Source organism: Pipistrellus kuhlii, unplaced genomic scaffold (assembly GCF_014108245.1).
Source record: "Pipistrellus kuhlii isolate mPipKuh1 unplaced genomic scaffold, mPipKuh1.p scaffold_m20_p_12, whole genome shotgun sequence".
NCBI classification, from domain to species: Eukaryota; Metazoa; Chordata; class Mammalia; order Chiroptera; family Vespertilionidae; genus Pipistrellus; species Pipistrellus kuhlii.
Window position 1 is genome coordinate 12,006,485 of NW_023425427.1, and position 21,645 is coordinate 12,028,129.

General features: G+C 35.2%; 1 pseudogene; it reads left to right on the forward strand.

Moving 5' to 3' along the window:
* Window positions 1-2,768: 2,768 nt before the first annotated feature.
* On the forward strand, window positions 2,769-16,741 carry LOC118716691 (annotated as a pseudogene).
* Window positions 16,742-21,645: the final 4,904 nt, after the last annotated feature.

The window sequence follows — 21,645 nt, forward strand, 5'->3', positions numbered from 1 at the left end:
CCCACTGCACCTTGTACCTACCTCATAGATATTCTTAAAACAGTTATAATGTTTTGACACTGTTTACTTCTCTTGACTCCCCGTGACATTGTGAGCTCTTGGAAAGCAGAACATGATAGTCACCATTATATCTCCAGTATTTACTTGGTACAAGGCCTGACACACAGCAGGTTCTCAATAAGCATTGATATTGACTCCATAAGTAAAAGACACAAATATTAGCACAAGGTATTTATCAACTCTCCCCTTTTCTTTCCTGCTAAGGAGAATATTGTTTTTGTTCAAAAACCCTCCAATTTCTACAGTAAAGAAAGGGTAAATTATCTGCATAATTAAAAGAGAAAAGATAAGAAGAAAATTAGAGAAACAAACATATGGTAGAAAATGGCAAAGAAAAGATGGGAGCCCAAAGTGGCTCAGTGACTGAGCATCAAACTATGAACCAGGAGGTCAAAGTTCGATTCTTGGGCAGGGCCTATCCCCAGGTTGCGGTCTTGGTCCCTGGTCATGCAGGAGGCAGCCTATCAATGATTCTCTCTTATACTTGATGTTTTTATCTCTTTTTCCCTTTCTCTTCATCTCTGAAATCAATATATATATATATATTATTTTTTTTAAAGAAAAGACAGCTAACAACATATTTCAAGGCTTAGAAAGAGAGGTTACAGAATAGTTTAAGAAGATATGTAAGTAGGAGATGAAAGAAAAATATATGGACTAATTTTTGTAAAGCATGTATTTAGATTCCTTTCATATCCTTTGAGAAAAGTAAGACATAAAAAGGTGTTAGCGCTGCTTAGAAAATGAGCTTTTAGAATATTGTAGTACTTTGAAATTTATCTCAATAGATTTTTAAAAGAATGGTCAGACATAATCATGGAATAAAGTAGATTGTGAAAAGTGTTTGAGCAAAATGAGCAGAATTTGCATATGTACATGTAGAGAAAAAAGCTGTGCTAGGCACAGTGGCTACCTGGACTAGCATTGATTTTGAAGACTCAGTAACCAATCATTTCTATTACAAATGTAAACATATATACACATCAGTTATCTTACTTTGAACACTTGATTAGGTTTAATCAAAGACTTTTTCTCTTCACTTTAGCTTCTACTTATATTTTATAATTAGATAAACAATCTAAATTGCTAGAGACACTCTTTATTCAAACAAACTGCAGATTTAAGTCAGACTATGTTACTAGAGTTAGTTAGCTAGAGTTGTTAAGCTTATATATGCAGGGTGGTGCATTAATCAACACAAAGCTGAGTGAGTTCACTTACAGCTTAAGGGAGTGATTTCATTACTCAGTAGAGAGATGCTTTATGGTGGTGTAACTGAGCAAAAACACTTGATAAAACAAGCATTTTACACAGTTTTTATAGTTATCATAAACTTTAGAGTTGACAGTCTCATTCTTGGAAGATTAAATAAAGGATTGTAGAATTTATGATAAATACAAACAGCACATGTGACTTTAAAATTTCAAAAGTGCATTACCCTAACTGGATAGCCTCTGCAGTGATTTTTGTCTTCTATTACTATGATAAAAAAACTACAAGTGGTTTCCAAATTGTTCCTTTTTTATCTGATTGAGACAGTAAATAAGTAACTGGGGATTTGAAGTCACACAATGGATTTGTTTTTCAACATTACCAACTAAAATAATTGATTTACTAAATAATTAGAAAGACAGGAGGGAAGAAACTAGGAAAGAAAAAAAGAAGGAATGAAAGGAAGGGAAAGAGGGAATGAAGGAGAAAAAAGAAAAGCCCATTATTTGGTTCATAATAATCCTCCATATAAAATATTTATGCTTATAGTTATTTTATTTTTAAACTATATTTTATTGATATTTTACAGAAAGGAAGAGAGAGAGATAGAGAGAAACATCGATGAGAGAGAATCACCAATCAACTGCCTCTTGCACACCCCTTACTGGGGATGTGCCCGCAACCAAGGTACATGCCCTTTACCAGAATCGAACCCGGGACCTTTCAGTCCGCAGGCTGAAGCTCTATCCACTGAGCCAAACTGGTTTTGGCATAGTTATTTTATTTTTAACTAAAACTAAATTTAAAAGTTTAGCCTTTAGCTTTCTCTGTTTAGCCTTTAGCTTTTGCTAGATGTGCCCTATGTTTTACACAATGTAAACAAAAATTATATTATTTTGAATTTTTCAGAAAAAGTTCAGTTATTATGAGTTCTCTATAATTCCATTACACTCTCTAACCATGCCCCTTGTGGACCATCACAATTGAAAACCAATTATTTTCAGCAGGAGACAAGCAGAACCTCTGGACTATTACATGTTATTTGGTCACTGAATTTACTGAGAATAAGGTAAGACATGGACTCTATGCTTCTTTATGTGATGTCCTCATTTATAATAAAACTGTAAGTTTTTCTCAATTCTGGTTCATGTCAACCTATAACAAGTACGCTGGGCTCATAACATGTAAACAGAAAATTGGCTGATAAGATAGCACTGACCTTTGCTGAAGTAAGCAATGGCAAGATCTAAAAAAATGCTTTAGGGACACTAAAATGTGTGGTATTTTCCTTGTAAAATGTGCTCTTTATAGGTGCAAAATGGTTTTGCCTGTGTGTAGGGCACCTGTATCTGTTATTCAAATTTGTTTTTTCAGGTGCATTAAAAAAACAAACACCCTCCTTCTTACAAATGGGTGTATGAGGAAAATGATTGCATTGCTGTGAAATGGTTTCATAATGTCAGCCTTTATGGTGCATTCATTTAAATTGTGTAGAGATGAGGAAGAAGTACAAACATTCTTTTGTGAAAAGTGATGGTAAATTGTTTTGCTGTATTTTCCATGCTGAAGAATATTTGGAAAAACTGGAGTGGCACAATTTATTGGTACACAATAAATGTTTTATTTAGTAATCAGTTTGCAAAAAAATTCATCTGTTTTTTTGTTTTTTTTTTAAACTTTGTAGACATTTAAATCAGGAACACTACCTTAGTGACACCGGAACTGAAAGGCATTATTGCAGTATGCTTACTATTGCACAATTAGAAATTGATTGATGGTCATTGCATTTTTGGATTTGGGTTTTAGGAGAGCATATGCTTTGTCATTGCTCATTCCCGTTCTATAGAAGACAATTAGTCATCTGGAAAAGACCACACCTGAGGGTAGGTGGCCGTCATGATAATGTGCCTCTTACATCTCTCACTTCAGAAAGCATAACTGACCCATGGCCCCAGCTGCTGTGCTTTGAAATGTATTTCCACATTCATGCCAAGGCCATGCTTTCCATTTGCCTCTCGCTGCTGAAGGTTGAGAAGGGCAGGTATACCACATGCAAGTCCATTTCTGGGAGACAAAAAACTACTGTGATGGGCCACTTGAACTCTGGGACTCCCTGGAAGTCTTGTTGAGCTTTCTTTACAATCGTACTTCAGTTTCAGGTGCTTCTACAGCCCCTTCCATTTTCCCTTTTCTCCTTTGCTCTGCTATACCTGCAGTATAGCACATTCTGATAGTTCTCTCAGCCTCTCAGGACCTCTCCCTTTCTTCTCTAATAGGTATTAACTATTAGATAATTTTTATCAAGTTTAATTTTATCTTAGTGTCTGCTCCCTAGAAAATCTAATTCGGGGAAACTATAATATTTTATATGTCCCAGAGATTTCCCTAGGCCACATCTTGGACTCACTACTGCTATCAGAAACAAGCCAAGCCACTAATGTCAGAATTATTCTACCTATTCTTTCCTAATTGGTTCTGCTTTTGGTCAAGAATAGCCCAAGGGGCACTGTTTTTTGCTCAAAAACAGATACCCTTTCTTATGTAATTCTCAATAATAGCCAGGAGTAAAGATTGGATGCTGATGCCACTGCAGCCTGGAATGGACAAGATTCTTGCACTTCTGATTCTGAATGCAGCAATACTAAGAAAAATCAGAGAGCAGTGATATCAGTTATTACAATAATGGGGAAGGCTGAAAGAACAAAAGCTCAAAATTTCACTACAGAAGTTCTGAAAACCTCATTCCAAATAACAAAATATTTAAAAATAAACTTAACCAAGGAGGTAAGAAATTTACATGTGAAAGACTATGTGATAATAATGTAAAGATATCCCATGATTATGCATTGGAAGATTTAAAATTGTTAAAATGTCCATACTACCCAAAGTGAACTATCTTCAGCTTCAGAGCAGTCTTTTTAAAAAAATATTCTTTTATTGATTTCATAGGGGAAAGAAGAGGGAGAAAGAGATAGAAGCATCAATGAGGAGAGAGAATCATTGATTAGCTGCTTCTACATACCCCACACTGGGGATGGAGCCCGCAACTTGGGCATGTGCCCTAATGGGAATCTTACATACCTTCTGGTTCATAGATTGATGCTCAACCACTGAGCCACACTGACTGGACAATGCAATCTTAATTAAAATCTCAATAGCAATTTGGCAAAAATTGAAAAAACAAAACAAAAACCCAACACCTAAAATTTATGTAAAATCACAAAAGTGTCACATAGCCAAACAAATCTTGAAAAAAAAGAACAAAACGCAAAGCATCACATTTCCTGACTTCAAAATACATTACAAAGCTACAATACTTAAAATAGTATTTTAGTGACATAAAAACAGACATATCAATCAATGGGACATAATAGAACCCCCAGAAATAAGCTTGGTATTCATATACAATCAACTGATCTCTAATGTGGGTGCCAAGAATATACAATGAGGAAACGAATTGTCTTTTCAACAAATTTTTTTTTTTTTGGGGGGGGGGGTTGTGGGTAGAGAATGGTTACCCACATGCAAAAGTATAAGATTGAATCTTTATCTTTCACCATACACAAAAATCAATTCCAACTGGATTAAATATATAAGCACTGAAACTATAAAACACCTAGACATTATAAAAAAAAAGGGGGGGGGGCGAAAACAATGGCATTCGTCTAGGCCAGTGGTCGGCAAACTGCGGCTCGTGAGCCACATGCAGCTCGCGAGCCCTGGTTTACCGCTCTGTTGACCAATGACTTTGCCGACCACTGGGATAGGGGCTTAATCACAAGGAACAACAACAGTCTGTAATTATTGGAATCGAGAGTCTAGGTCACTGGTCAGCAAACTCATTAGTCAATAGAGAAGCAAACCGTGGCTCTCGAGCCACATGTGGCTCTCAGACCGGTTTGCCGACCACTGGTCTGGGCAGTGAATTCTTAGCTATGACACTAAAAGCACAAGTAGCAAAAACAAAAATGGATAGGTGGGACTATATTAACCAAAAAGTTTCTACACTACAAAGGAAAATTCAACAGAGAAAGTGTAATCTATGGAATTTTAGAATATATTTGAAAATTATACTCCTGACCTATGTCAATAGAAATAGTCTGAAAACTGTAGACACCCACTCCACAAATAGTAATTAGTATTAGCATACTGAAATCAATGTAAGGGAAAAGAAAATTTTGGGGCAAAATTTAAATGTGGTATGTATACTGGTACTCAAAGTCCAATCATATAATTACCTGGTATCTTATTTACAATCCCTGTTTAGAGGGCAAGGAAAGTTGGAGCCTTTATGAATTGCCTGTTATATATTTTGTATGACCATACTCTTCTCACTAACAGTTTTGAGAACTGTTATTTTGGGGCAATATTCTCAGCTGCATATCTCCTTCCCTGCATTAACTCAGTCAATGGTTTTCCCAGAACACCTCTCAAAGTGTCCATGATGATATCAAACTATTATGTTCCCTCTCTCCTTCCCCTACCAACTTCCTTACAGTCTCTATGTCAGATAATTCAGATGTATACTTAAGTTTTCTACTCCTCTAGGACACAGGACAGTTAATATTCTCAATTATCAATGGTTGGATAAGATTGAGTGAATGTGTATAAGTGACTAATTCCTATTCTTTCTTATTAAAAATATTACTTTGTATAAATTTTGTACAAATTTTAAGTAAATTATCAGGACCAAATCATCCGTCTTATTTTTAATAAAGTGGCAATATGCTAATAGACTGGGTGACCAGACATCTTCCTGACGTCTGACTTCCTTCCAGACAGTTAGGCGGTAGCCAGGGGGGCAGTTAGGGGGCAGCCAGGCCAGCAGGGGAGCAGTTGGGGTTGACCAGGCTGGCAGGGGGCAGTTGGGGGCAATCAGGCAGGCAAGCAGGCTAGCGTTTAGGAGCCAGCAGTCCAGGATCGCAAGAGGGATGTCCAACTGCTGGTAGGGGGTCCCTGATTGGAAAGGGTGCAGGCCAGGCTGAGGGATCCCCCCTTCCATGCACAAATTTCATGCACTGGGCCTCTAGTACCATTCATATAAAGTAATTCTACCATAATGCTAAAATAATAGGGTTACATTATGTATATTTCAACTTCAAATTTTGCTAATAGAAAGGTGTTGGGTGATCTGCTCATATAATTATCTTTACTGGGAAATAAATTGCTTTTTAAGTGTCATGAATAAAAGAAAATGCTCTTTGAGGAGTGTTTCACACTCTTGAAATTGTAGCTTAAGAAAGAAAAATCAAAGGTGATTGTAACTGATTTCAAATACATGAAATATTTTTGCTGGCAAATTTTCATAAGTTGAAGATTATAAGGGCTACAACAGCAAAACTGAGATCCCTAATGTACTTTCAAGATGTTCAGCACTTAATACCTGGAAAGTTCATATAAATTACAGTTTTTTAAATTTGTGTTGAATGCACTTTCTCTATAGTTGCATTAATTTAGATCATTTATATTGTTCTTCTTCTTGTGGAGGTTCAAGAATCATTTCATTTCCAAAATAAAAGCATATGTTGAAAGCTTCAGGTGCAAAAAAGAGAAATGCCACTGTTGAATCATACAACCACATTTTCACTGTTGTTACCTTCAAATCCAATAAAAATGTTCAGACTGAGTCATTCTAAACTTCCTTATTTTCAAAGACATTTCCCACTTTTATTCCTTATCTTCTCTAACTTCTAAACAGGATGTGTGTGTGTGTGTGTGTGTGTGTGTGTGTTTAATCAAACTCTCTTAGGTTTGATGATTCCACTCTCATTAAAGCTTATTGGTTAGTATGCCTGTGGGTACCTATCTATCCTGCCCTGTGAAAGTTTATATTCCTCCAGGGATCTATACTTGACCCCTTTTATCCTTTCTACAGTCTCTGTCTTTGAAAAATTCCCCATTAGTATTGCGTGACTGCAATAATCTGCAGTCTTAATTCTTACTCTTAATTCTGTATTTCTGGAGTCTTAAAACTTGTTATAAACCTATTATATATCTAAAATCCAATTTGCTTAAAATGCATTTATTACCAAATTTGTTCTTTCTTCCAAGTTCTGAATGTAAAATAATGGTTACATTGACTACTCTGGTTCTGATAAATATTCACATCAATTCATATATCATGTTAATACTATTTCTCAAAACTTGTCCAGACTATATTTTGTTACACTATCAAGACTAGTTAAGAAAGACTAGACTATAGTCTTGGCTGCTTTAATTTCTTACTTGAATAGGCCTTCTACCTTTTTCCTTTCTCATGCTTCACTTAATTTCCAGACTTTCTCCAAAGTAATACTTCTAAAATATGTATCTGATATATTAATTTCAGGTCACCAATGTCTGGTGATATATGCTAGTAGATTAACAAATATATGTTGAATTAATTCAGACCACTGCCTTCTCTTCCAGAACTCTCTGACCTATGATATAGCACCTTGGATGGCACACATGATAAGAATAACATAACTGCTAGCTATATGTTGCCAGAAACTTTTGTATTTTAGAAAGAATAGAAATCACCTTGAAGCAGAACTCTGTGTTTTGCAAATATCCACTTGAATGATTCCCCCTTAATTATGCAAATGTTGGGAGAGTCAGCATTCATTGACCTATAGAGAATAATGTGGAAGAAACTTTGATGTCTTCATCAAGGACATTAATGTGATGCAAAAATACTCTCTGATATTCAAAGCTGGCTGTGGGGTCTGGGTTGAAGTGTAATATCTATTTAAAATTCTTTATTTTTATCTTCAAGTTTAGAAAAGTATTTTCACTAGTTATAGCATACTGGGTTGATAGACTTTTTTCTTGCAATGCCCTATGGTCATCCCATTTGCACAGACTTAGACAATAAAAAGACATATTTATTACCTTTCTTATTTCTACATACTGTTTTATTTTTTCTGGTTGCCTTCATTAGCATTTTTTTACAATTTGTCTTGTGTTTGTTTTCAAGTGTTTATCCTGGGTTCTGTAGGGCAGTGGTCAGCAAACTCATTAGTCAACAGAGCCAAATATCAACAGTACAACAATTGAAATTTCTTTTGAGAGTCAAATTTTTTAAACTTAAACTTCTTCTAATGCCACTCCTTCAAAATAGACTCACCCAGGCCATGGTATTTTGTGGAAGAGCCACACTCAAGGGGCCAAAGAGCTGAATGTGGCTCCAGAGCTGCAGTTTGCCGACCACGGCTCTAGGGTCATTAACTCTATAATTTACAATATTTATCGATTTTGTAAATTATGTGCCATTACTTCTTTAAATATCTCTTGACCCCGTTATCTCTTTCTTCTCTTCCTGAATCCCCAGTGACACATATATTTGGTGGTCTGATATTTTCTCATAGCTCTTTGATGCTCTATTCTGTTTTCCTCCCTACTCTATTTTTCACTTTGTTTCAGCATGGTTAATTGCTATTGACTTATGTTTAAGCCCATAATTCTGTATTTGGCTATGTCAAGTCTACTAATGAGTCCATCAAGCAAACACAATCTTCATCTGTATTATCTTGTTCTTTACTTCTAGCATTTCTAATGGAATTTTTCTCATAATTCTATGCTGAGATTCCTCATTTGTTAGTGTATACTGTTTTCTACTTCTCTAGAGCTTCTAAAATATATGTATACTTAATATTCCCTGTATGATAATAGTAACATATGGATTATCTCTGAGTCTCATTCTGTTCATTACTTTGTTGGCAGTGGATTACTTTTTTCTTGCTTTGTTTAATCTATTTTTAATATTTTTTTATTAGTGGGCAGACATCATGATCACACAGTAAAAATGGTTAATAGTAATTATGTCTGAAAATGGGCATGTCTGTTTTTTTATTAAGCCATTAGTACCTGGGCCATATTAATCAGGAGCTAAGCTACATTTGGATTTTGTGGTTACCTTTATTGTACCAATATCTTCGAATTTTTCTAGTGCTAGCTTGTACTTAAGGGCTGGATTCCTAGAAAGTTTTCCTTATGTTTTTCTTCCATACTCAGCTTTCAGTTTGTCCTTTGTACATATGTCCCGAGGGAGATTTCTCTTCACATTGTCAATGGAAGACTGCTATTGCATGTTACTGAGGAGTTCGGCTTCTGGCAAAAAAGCCTATCAGTGATTTTTCAGGTTCAACCACAAGGCATTTTCAAAGGCTTTACCTGGCAGGCTTAAGGGAAAAGCTGCCCTCTTTGCAGGAAACGTGGTACACAGTCAATGCATCACAGTTTTGGAAGGAAGTTATAGTCAAGGACTCAGGCTTCCCTAGCCAGTTGGCTGTGCTTACACAAATCTGCATTCCTAGCCCAAGGGCCACCATTCAGAAGCCTCTTTATCTGGGCCACTTGGCAAAAGCTTTCCTCAGATGCCTTTGTGTAGACTTCTTTCCTGGGGGGAGGTGGGGAACCTTAAAGACACCTTTCCCCATTCTGACTAAGTACTCAGTCCTTTCCCACTCCTAGCCCTTCTCCCTTGTCCTCTTCCAGCCTCCAGCTCCACACAACTGCACTGTCTGTTCAGAGCGTCACCCACAGAGAGATGACACCCGTATATGTGCTGATTTACCTTCCAGGTACGAACGGAGGAGGGAGGAGTTGGTGCTCTCTCAAGTTGAGCTTCTTGCCTATAATATTACAGTGAGTGGTTCAAGGCTTGATTGTTTCTTCCATTCTGACTTGTCATCTCAGTTACCTGTAATAACTCCTGGCAGCTCAGTGCCATCAGGTTCAGCTGAGCTTTTCATAGTTGCTTCATTTTTGCTAAGTTGGTGGTGGAAAACAGGATTTAAAAAAACATTTCCTCTTTGCAGCATCTACTGTGAGGATGAAGAGCATTCTAGCAATCAGACTGCTGGCATTCCAAAATATGTAGACATCACTCTGAAGGGACACAAAGTTACTGTGAAAAGCCCCAGAGGCACCCTTAAGACAGACTTCAACCACATCAACAAAGAACCCAGTCTCCTTGGAAAGAAAAAGAGGAGGCTCCAGGTTGACAAATGGTGGGGAGATAGAAAGGGACTGGCTACCATTCACACTGTCTGCAGTCATGTAACGACCATGATCAAGGGTGTTGCACTGGGCTCCCGTTACAAGACGAGGTCTGTGAACGCTCACTTCCACATCAAGGTCATTATTCAGGAGAACGGTTCTTTTGTTGAAAGCAGAAATTTCTTGGGTGAAAAATATATCCACAGTGTTTGGATGAGACCAGGAGTGCTTTTTCAGTTATCTGAAGCCCAGAAAGATGAGTTAATTCTTAATGGACATGACATTAAACTTGTATTAATTTTTTTTCAATGTTCTTACTTTTTATTTATTGTCTAAAGTTTTACATATGTCTCCTTTTTCCCTTGCTTGACCCTCCCTGCCCCTCTCCCGCAAGCCATTCCCATCCTGAACAAGCCCCCACAGCCCTAGTGTATTCACTCATTGGTTATGCTAATATACATTCATACAAGTTCTTTGGTTGCTCTCTAACCCCACTCCTCTGCCATTTGTCTCTGGATCTATTCTTGTTCATCAAACAAATTATGTTGATCATTATATCCCAATATGAGTGAGATCATGTGATATTTATCTTTCTCCAATTGGCTTATATCACTTAGCATAATGCTCTCCAATTCCATCCATGCTTTTGTAAATGGTAAATAAACATATTAATTTTAGCTGTTTGACTCAAGCCACAGCAGTTAAAAAATATATCAGAAAATTTGGGAATGGTATCTAGTTTTCTGAAAAAGAAGCAGAACAGCAGGCTGACAAATAAGATCTAAATTACTCAGCTATAGAAACAGTTAAGATGCTGGTGATTCCTCAGACTTATTTGTGGCATTTTAAAGTGCAACTAAATGAAACAAAACAAAGCATTATCTCCCTGGGACTCTAGTTGGGTGTTTTCAAGATCCTACATTTCTCTAGTGGTAGGAGTTGTCTAATAATAGGAACACAGGATGGGTTCTTCTATCTCTAATGAATCCTTCCTCTTTATGCAATATGTGCTGCAGTTTACAGGACTCATTGTCCTTTCCCAGTAATTTAAGACTTTTGCAGCAGAGAAGCATCTGAGTGGGGCTTTGTATCTTCCTTTTGAACAGCAGTTGTTCTCCTCTTCCATGACTATTGATAGACTAGAGGCCCAGTGCACAAAATTTGTGCATGGGGATGGGTCCCCCTCAGCCAAGCCTTCACCCTCTTCAGTCCAGGACCTCTCGGGGGATGTTGATTTAGGCCTGATCCCATAGAACCATTGGCTCCTAATGCTAATCTTTCTGCCTGCCTGATCGCCCCTAACCACCTCTGCCTGCTGGCCTGATTGCCCCACTAACTCCCCCATCTCCCCCATCAGCTGATCACCCATAACCACCTCTGCCTCAGCCCGTCACTATGGCTTTGTCCAGAAGGATGTCTAGAAGATATTCAGTCTAATTAGCATATTACCATTTTATTAGTATAGATGATTCACTCACTCCACCTTGCCTCCAATCTTTCTCCTGCATGCCTTGTTGAAGTACTTGGAGAAGAGCCTGCCTATGGGCCCAAGTGACTGACTTACCGCATTTTACTGCACTTCACAGGTGGTGCATTTTTAAAAAATGAAGTCAGGGCCTTTCACCAGCAAAAATATTATAACATGCTTTCTTGTAATACTTGCTTTATTATGGTTGTCTTAACCAACCCTATAATATTTCTGAGGGATGCTAATCTTCACTTTATTGCAGTGGTTTGGAAGTGAACACTATCTCCAAAGTAGGCTTGGCTGTACATGTTTCTTTAATGCTCATGAGTTTTATATCTGTACACTAGGCCAGATTCAGCTTTTAGTAATTTATTAATATTTTCCCCATTTTTCTTTCTCATTTGTGTAGTGTCCAGCCTATCATCCTCCCGTATTCTGCAAGAGATGACTCAAGCGTTTCCCTCTTGTTTTCCCCCCTGGATTTAAACAATTTTCCCTATTACTTCCGCTGTCTCTTTGGGTTCATGAAAGGTTATGATTTTGTATTATCTAGCTTCTTCTGTTGTTTGAAAGTGGTGCTCTTTCCAGGTTTCTGCATCTCAGGCAAAAACAGAATCTCTTATATTTTGATGGATGCATTTACTTGTGTGTGGCCTTTCATTTCTAAGAATATCACAAAATATTTTTGACTGCCTGGCCAGTCCTGACCAAGCCATAACATATATGACTTCTAGCAAATATTTATTGTTTTGTACAGTTGTGGACACTAATTCACCCCAAAGCATTATGTGCCCTTTGAAACTACCACTTAGGTATATTCAGTCCCCTATTATGTCTTTATCTGTGTGTGACACAGGCATCACATAAATGACCCTTATATATCTCCAGAGGGTATTATTGGTAATGTCATAACACCATATCACATCCAAATTGACCTCCTTGGAGGCTCGTCATGTTCCATTTGCACCTTCTTTAAATGCATACCATTAACATTCACATTCCATATACTCCAAATAGCAAATAAACTTCTGACATGCTAGGCAGGCAGCTGCAATCAGCTTTCAGTCAAACCCAAGCAGCTACTTCAGTAATGCATCATCTTGATTAATAGCCACCCAGAGTGACTGAAGCTCTGACGGTCAGCGTTCTCCACCCTCTATGATTCATTGGTAGTATTTTTCTCAGGTCATCAGAAAAATAACTTTGATGGTAAATATAGACTATAAACTGTGAATCAAATGATAGAAGGTGGCGACTGATAAGATGAGTCATCAGGAGCATTGTGCCACACTTTACAAAAAAAAATCTAGGTGGAGTTTTTGGGCAGAGTGCATAAATAGTCAAGAATCCAATTCCTCTTTTCTGGTGAAAACAGATCCAGAAAATTTCCCCATCATCTACCACAAATGAATGCTGGATTTGACAGAGATGGCTAATGGTATTGTTCTCTTGCTCTGAGACATTCTGTGAAAGTAATTTAAGTGCATTCTTACCTGAGATCATCGTTCAGTGATGAACATCTTTTGTTTGCCACAATAACCCCTACTTCAATTTACTTCTTATTTTGATTAAAATGTTTTTCACCATTTTTTCTATTTTTTCTAGCTCAGATGTACAGTGAGTACATAGCTTGAGCAATAACAGCATGCATACTAATGCTTTTCTTTTACCTAGTCCAGTAGGTTGTCAGAGTTTTGGCGAAATGGAGATAGGTACATAACAAGGGCATTTCAAAGAAAGTTCGTTCCTTCTGGTAAGCCATATTAGTATGTTTTCTAGAATTTCTATTTAAGTATGTTTAAGGTAGATTTTATAGCTCACCTCTCTTTCCTGGGTGACCCAAATAAAAAAGAAATTCTTTTTGCTTTTCAGTAATAAATGTTCACAAGCACAGACAAAGAATGTATGCTGAATAAAGAATTATTTTAATGAATTTGTGCTATTCATGTGATTGGATTTATATCTACTGTGTACATGTTATTAATAAATAAAGAGAAATTTGGGCCATCTGCATGAAATACATATGCCTTTCTACAGACCAATATAATGTTCAACAACCAACCTGAAGAAACAGCTATAACTAGTTTTGAATGCACCTAAGTGTGACTGCTGAATCAAGATGTATAAAGAAAATATCTATGCATCAAATAATGCTATATTTACCCTGTTATGTATAAAATACATTATACATAAATAGTATAAACATGATTATGTGTGTGTGCACCAAATGCTATAAATGCTTTGTGCATTTTCTATGGTTGATATTGGCTGAGAAATAGAGGCAATAAGCAGAGATAGCTCTAAAAATCCACTTGTTTGGATATGTGGCAAACTTCTTAAATAAGTAATATGTTGATTGAGTGGAAAGATATGGAAAATAGAAATTAAAAACAGTAGAGGTATTGTAGGAAAGTATTCAATCTCACATTGTTAAGGGAAACATAAATTACCAAAATGTTTGTAAAGTCATCATAGATAGAAAATAAGAACCCAAAAAAAGGTTTTTACCTGTGATTATATAACCAAAGAAATGATGTGTAAAAGATGTAAATGCTTTTGAAAAATATTAACTTCTTGAATTTAAATTATTGTATTTCCCTAAACTATCTTAAATTCTCATTCTTTAAATATATATTTTTCAGACCATAATTACCATAGCTGGAAATTCCATTTGACCACAAGTTAAAGAAATAACTTTTTTTTCTTATTCATTTCAACCAACATTATGTACTTGATTTCTCTGAAAGTTTTCTTAAAGATTTACAATGCTCTGGCTATAATGCCAATGTTAGAGTTCAGATTACGGCAAAGCAGGCAGATTTCTCTATAATAGAAACTATCAAACATTGGAAGAGAAAGATTAAGCACTGTAAATAAACTTAGAAAATCTGGTCACCCCAGATAATATTGGAATTATGTTCTCTGCCCTACTCCAGTCTTTTATTCATAAGGGGAATATGCAAAGACACAAAGTTTTATATGTAATTATTTAAAAAAATTATCAAAACTCTGGATAATATCACTAAAACAGTTAATGTGTTCGCTAGAGAAGTAATCCAAATTGGAAAGACCATGGATCAAAAATTAGGAACACAAGGTATTTTTTCTTTTATCTTCACCCAAAGATATACTTATTGATTTGAGACAGAGAGAGAGAAAGGTATTGAATGGCTGCCTCCTGTACTTGCCCTGACTGGGGATCAACCAACAGGTATGTGCCCCAATTGGGAATCAAACTTGTAACCTTTTGGTGTACAGGAAATGTTCCGACTAACTGAGCCACCTGGCCAGGGCACACTTGAACTCATCTCTCAGAGAAAATAATTTTCCTTTTATCTCTAGAAATCTCTCTGGACTATTCAGAAAAAAATTTTTTGAAAAAATAAATTAACTGTTAAACAACCACCAATATTTAGAACCAATATTTTTTGGGGGAAGTCAGGGTTAAGAACTCTACTTAGTTTGTTTTTAAGATCCCCTACAAATTTTGCTCAACTTTATAATAATTTTATTTATTATAACTCTTCTTCATTGGGTCCTTCTATTCTGCTCCTTAAGTTGGAAAATTTCCCTTGAACAGTTGCAGGCTGTGGCACTAAGGTTCTTTTCCCAAAACTACTGTTGTTGCAAAAGTTTATCCCTAATCTAAATATTGCCACAGAATTTAATGTCCTGGGAATTTTGGTATTCGATAAAATGCACCCAAGATGATAAACTTTCAAGGATACTTTGCAGCTCCAGCTAACATCTACAGACAGCTGATACAACTAAATAAAAGGAAGATGAATGATCCAATTAAGAAATGGGCAAGGAACCACATCTCTTATTGTGGCTGTGTTCTGACTGTGGGCATTGCCGTCTATAGTACAAGTATTCCTTTTCAAGCTCAACTAACTGCTTATTTTTGAACTATGTTATAGACTTAGGAACAACTTCTATCAGTTGCTGTTTCTCTAAATACATCATAATTAGGATGAGGACCAGTGTTTGGGTCCCTATGACCATTTCTGTCATAATATTTGCTTGTCCTTGGGTACAATTTAGAGACAACAAATATTAAAGATAGACAAGAAAATCTTCAGTATTTGCTACACACAGGTCCTGGCTATAATATGGCTATAAAATAACTTATATTCTAAACATATTCTAAATCTGCACTTCATTCCATTATTCAGACAACAGTAACATGCAACTTGTTTCCTAATTTTGATTTATTGACAAAGCTGAGGCCTAGATTTTATCCTTAATTATATATGTTATTTTTTTTTTTATTGGAACCAATTTTGTTTATTTCCTACATGACTTCATCATTTATCTTTTCTCTTAAAAGACCATGTAAACATAGTGCTAACACTTGGTCCTTATTCATGTGTTGACACTATGCTTTAAAAAAAGGAGTAATGATGATGATTATTATATTAATAATAGCTAACATTTATATTGCCAGGACCTGTGCTTACTATTTTGTACTTATTGATTCATATGATCTACATAACAACTGTCTAAAGTTGGTAAACTTTATGAATGGGGAAACTGAGACTTCGAGCTATTAAGTAACATGTTCAAAGTCACATAACTAGTAAGTGGAAAAATTTTTAAAAGGTGAATATTTTTAGAAATAATTTCATAATTTACAAGTGACCATTTGATATAATTCCAAGAGGAGGAGGGAGGACGGGTGGATCTCTGGCCAGAGGCCGGCCTGGGGCACAGGTTGCTGGCATCATTGCAGGCCAGGCTGAGGGATCCCCTTCTCTCTCCCCTACCCCCCGCCCCCATGCACGAATATCATGCAATGGGCCTCTAGTAGGGATATAAAGTAATAGGTAGTTGAAATATGATAATATAATAACAAAATAATTTGCTGCATAGTTTCTAGACACACTACCATACATTCTGTATGCGTCATTTATTTTAATCCTCCCAATTCTTCTCAGATACATATTGTTAACCCTCTTTTTTACCACACAGGGAATACAGGCCTGGGGAATGAAAGTCACTGCTACTAAATGGCGGAGTTGATTGGAGCAGGCTATGTGACTTAAAATCCCACCACTGTGAGTGAAGCTTAGCAGGTGAAGCCAAGTGTGAAGCTTCAGGCAGAAGTCATACCATAACATCCTGCATATTTGCCAGAAGCAAATGACAGATTTGGCTCAGATTTTCCAGGAAGGAAGCATGGGAAATTTGACTTACAGGTTTTTCTTTTGTTGATAGAGTCCCTCCTAAACAAATACAAATTAATTGATGCTCAACATCTGCTTTTAAAATGTTACATAAGGGAACAAATAATTGGTAGGTAATTACAAAAACCTTCTGTTTTTAACATCTAAAAGGATTTGCAATTTTCTCAGTGGATGTGGCCTTGCTCTATAATTGAAGCATTAGTAATACTAATGCAGTCTCCTATGTACCTTATTTTTAATGTTTTGAATCATTACTACAGCATATTCAGATAGGGGTACTTCACAAATAAGAAAGCTGAAGATCACAGAAGCAAAATATGAATTTGAATCCAGGTTTGCCTGAGTCCTAACACATCCTCTAACTCCAATAGAAATCTAGCCAAATTGCTGAAGCAGAAATATATATATAATTTTTGATAGGTTGTTTTATATTGAATTATAGTTAGCATGCACATTTTATCTTATCTCTTTAGCTTAATTTATGAGTGATAAGAACATATCTAGGTTTACATATGTTATGTACTTCAGCGTGATTTCTAATATAATATTAATGATAAATGATTCCATAAATGAGAACATGTATAAATAAAATACATATCTATTGTGCATTAATTTCAAGTTATCACTATCAATAATACTTCTGCTTAAAAAATGGGAAATAGTGTTTTGTAAGTATACTGGGGCTGGATGACTAGATTGGGGAATCTTAAAAAATCCTCCTCCTTTCCTTCTCTCTCCTCTTATATCAGTATTGATATTCAAGGAAAAAATTTAAAAATGCATTCCTTCCCTATAGCATTAAATTTTTATTCCAATTAAAAATTAAAATGGCACATCCTTTTTCTTTGTTCTCTACTAAAAATATAATCCCTTAGGTTACAGAACTCAATCTGCTTAATTAATTGAGCCATACAAATAAAATTTAATTATTTCTAATGAGTTCTGATAGGTATATGAATTGTTTTTGGATTTATTATGAATAAGTTTTTTCTTTAAGAATACTAAAATTGAAATACTAAAGAAATGCAAATAATTGCTATTTTCAAGAAGATGATAATCTTCTGCAATTCCATAATTCTTCACCAGCACCTCTGTTAATTTACCATTAAATCTCTCATCACTGTTTCTCTTCCATCTGTGAGTCACTGAAGATTTAGCTAATATATTTCAAAACCACAGTCTCGGTGTTTTCAAAAATATTTAAATTTTCAATTATTTTAGATTACATGGTGCTCAATTAATTAGATTGTGATTAATTAATTAAGCACAATGCTCTACAGATATCTAAAATGATTTGGTATAACTCCTGATTATTCAAGATCTCTACCTGGGAAAGAACATTGGGAATTCATGTATCAAATGAAAACAATTTCATTTCAGATAGAGGATTGTTTTACTTAATTTAATAAATATCTGATATGTACCTCTATCAATGTGTAGAAACCTTGGTAAAATCCTCAAGGACATATTATGAGACTGGCCTGGCTGGGCTTGGCAGACAAAATTTGCATTTCAAATATCAAGAGAATTGAATAAAGATGTACATATATTAAGGAAAACAGAGATATAAGTTTTGCTGTGTATCAAGAAATTATAAAAGTCAGTATTCTTTGTGAACTTTTTGTTTAGAGGAGCCATTTTATGACAGAACTCACAAAGTGAAAAAAAAAAAAGTTTCCATTTATATTTGGTTTCAACTAAATTTTGTCCTAAAATTTATAAAGCCTTAATAAAAGTAGTAAAATCTTAAGGATAGAGAGGCAAATGCAAGAAAACAAATAAAAACAAGATAAAAATCCCAAATAGCCAACAATTACATTAACAACATTATAGCAGTAAATCACATTGTAAAATAGAACAGCAAGAAAGCTAGCTTCAGACTTTGCCTCTGCAACATTAGGTTCAAAACTAAATTTAAAAATGCAATGAATTGTTAATAAGTTTTTTATAGGAAAATATTATGAACCAATAATTTAAATCTAGTTCTTTTTCCTACATGAATAATATAAAAGTTTCTCTAATATACAAAGGATTAGAAACATAGCCACCTGCTCATTGCGTATGAAAACATTATAAGTGAAATACTGTATCTGAAAAAATATGAAGAATCAAAGCATGGTGCAGATCAATACACTTTAACATCCCTATTAAGGACCATCCAGTGTAATACTACAATTGCATTAAAAGGGAGTGAAAGAAAACAAAGGTCAAAAGCTCTCAATATAAATCCTGGATAACTGTGACCTGGGACAATTCAATATCTCTTAGATCGCAAAAATACACATATACACATATGCAACACAAAAATAATTATCATCATTCCTCACTGATGAATTTTAAAATTATCTAGAAACAGTAATAGAAGTTCGTGCTTCTCCTTCCAGCAGGATTTTTATTAAAATATAGGTAAGTTTCTTTTTACATGAAATAACCACTTGTATTCGGTATAGCATATTCCATTAACTGGGAAATTCTTCATTCTTTATGACAAAAATGAATCCTTCATTCTTTATGACAAAATAATTGTTTATGAAAAAAAAATCCTGAAATCCAGGAAATAATATAATTTGTCTTTGTTAAGGGAACTAAGTCTCTTATTTGAATCCAATGCCCAGAACCTGGCCCTCCATTCTCTTCAAGCTCTTTTTCTCTAACTCCCATCCTAAAACAGGTAGGCTGCCCCCTCCCCCCTTAGGATATCATCCTTCTCTCCTTGGGCTAACTCTTCAGAAATATTAAGCTTTGTTTTATACTTTCTCTTGTCATGTTCCTTGCTCCAAATATACATCTTTGTCCTCCACTAATTTCATTCTGCCTATTCTGTACAATATTGCTGATGACTTTAGTCACTGTTGGTGTTCCATAGCTCACTATGTAGCTTATTTTGTGAATGGTAAATCATATTTTATTATATTCATATTTCTAAATTTACTTATTTTATATGTTAATAATATAGAATTTTAGGCAATATGTATTTTAATATATTTTTGAAAGGAATTTCAATGACATTGAATTAAAGAGCAAGGGCTGGAATAATGAATTTAAAAATCAAATTTGAGCCCTAACCGGTTTGGCTCAGAGGATAGAGCGTCAACCTGCGGACTGAAGGGTCCCAGGTTTTATTCCGATCAAGGGCATATACCTTGGTTGTGGGCACATCCCCAGTAGGAGGTATGCAAGAGGCAGCTGACCAATGTCTCTCTCTCATCGATGTTTATAACTCTCTATCCCTCTCCCTTCCTCGCTGTAAAAAAAAAAAAAAAAAAAAAAAATTCAATGAAATATATTGAAAAAAATATAACCTCAATTAGTTAGACGTATGCAATAATATAAATGTTTGGAAGTTCAGGCTTGCTGCTCAATGTCCAGATGTAATCGACTTTAAGTACCTAATCTGACAAACCTAAGCTAAACTAGCTGATGGATACAATACCAGAGTATACAATAGTAACACAATTTATAAATTTACACTAATCTATTGAACTATCACAAAAAATAGAAATACTTAAGAGTGCTGCCATTAGTATTGAAAGAGATAATACATGTGAAGCCTGAAATATAGTGAGCAGCACTTGATATATATCACTAATCATTATCTTTGCCTTATTTCTTTTTGTTCAGTTACATAACAATACAAATGATAGCAATGTATAGTTTCTGCACATTTTTATAACAAAATGGCCATATTTAATATGCAATTTCAATGTAAGTGAAAATATTTATTGAAATATTTCAATATTTATCAAATAAATAGGCTTCTTTTCCTTTGGGCTATTATCTCCTCTGAATGTCTTTAATTTTTCCCTTTGTCAGTATTAATATCATTCTCTGTCATATAGTTTTCCCTTTTGTCTTGTTACTACAGACTAACTTGGCCTTAAGTGATATTTTGATAATTAGATTATGAGAAATCTGTAAGCTTTCCCTATAACTTATTATAGAAGTTTATTATTTTAAAATTTACCAAATTCCCCTGTTAAATGTATATTTCCAATTTTAACTGTCAGTGGTCAGTAAATCTTACTTCCCTCATTTTAAACCTTTAAAAAGTTGCCTCCCTGTATCACCAAAGAATTGAAAAAAAAGTATAAAAGTATAGAGAATATCAAATATTCCATAAACATATTGGGATCTAAACCAGAATATTTTAATGATAGCTATGCTTTTTTTCTTTCTCATGACCTGCCCATGACAGTAATTTAGCAATTTATTTGGTTCATCTATTAATCTTGTTTGATTCATTTCAAATATTAGGATAGATATGTGCTTTAATTGGTACCACTCAATCACCATGGAAACTGACACCCAGGTTGCACTTTGCCCTCACAAGCAAGTTTAAGGTGTGTACTTTATATTAAATTAGCAAGCTTATGGCATTTATATAGAAAAATGGCAGTGTAATATTACATATAAGATTTAAAAGTCCTATTGAATTAGTATGAAAGCATTTTTTTTTTAAATATACTTTTAATTGATTTCAGAGAGAGGAAGGGTTAGGGAGAAAGAGATAGAAACATCAATGATGAGAGAGAACCACCAGTAGGCTGCTTCCTGCATACCCAGTACTAGAGATCAAGCCTGCAACCCAGTCATGTACCCTGACCAGAAATTGAAACGTGACCTCCTGGTTCATGGGTTGATGATCAACTTTGAGCCACACTGGTTGGGAATGAAAGCAATTTTGTGTTTCTGTTGATAATTCTACAGTAGATATAAATTAATCCAGGCCATTGTTTCTGA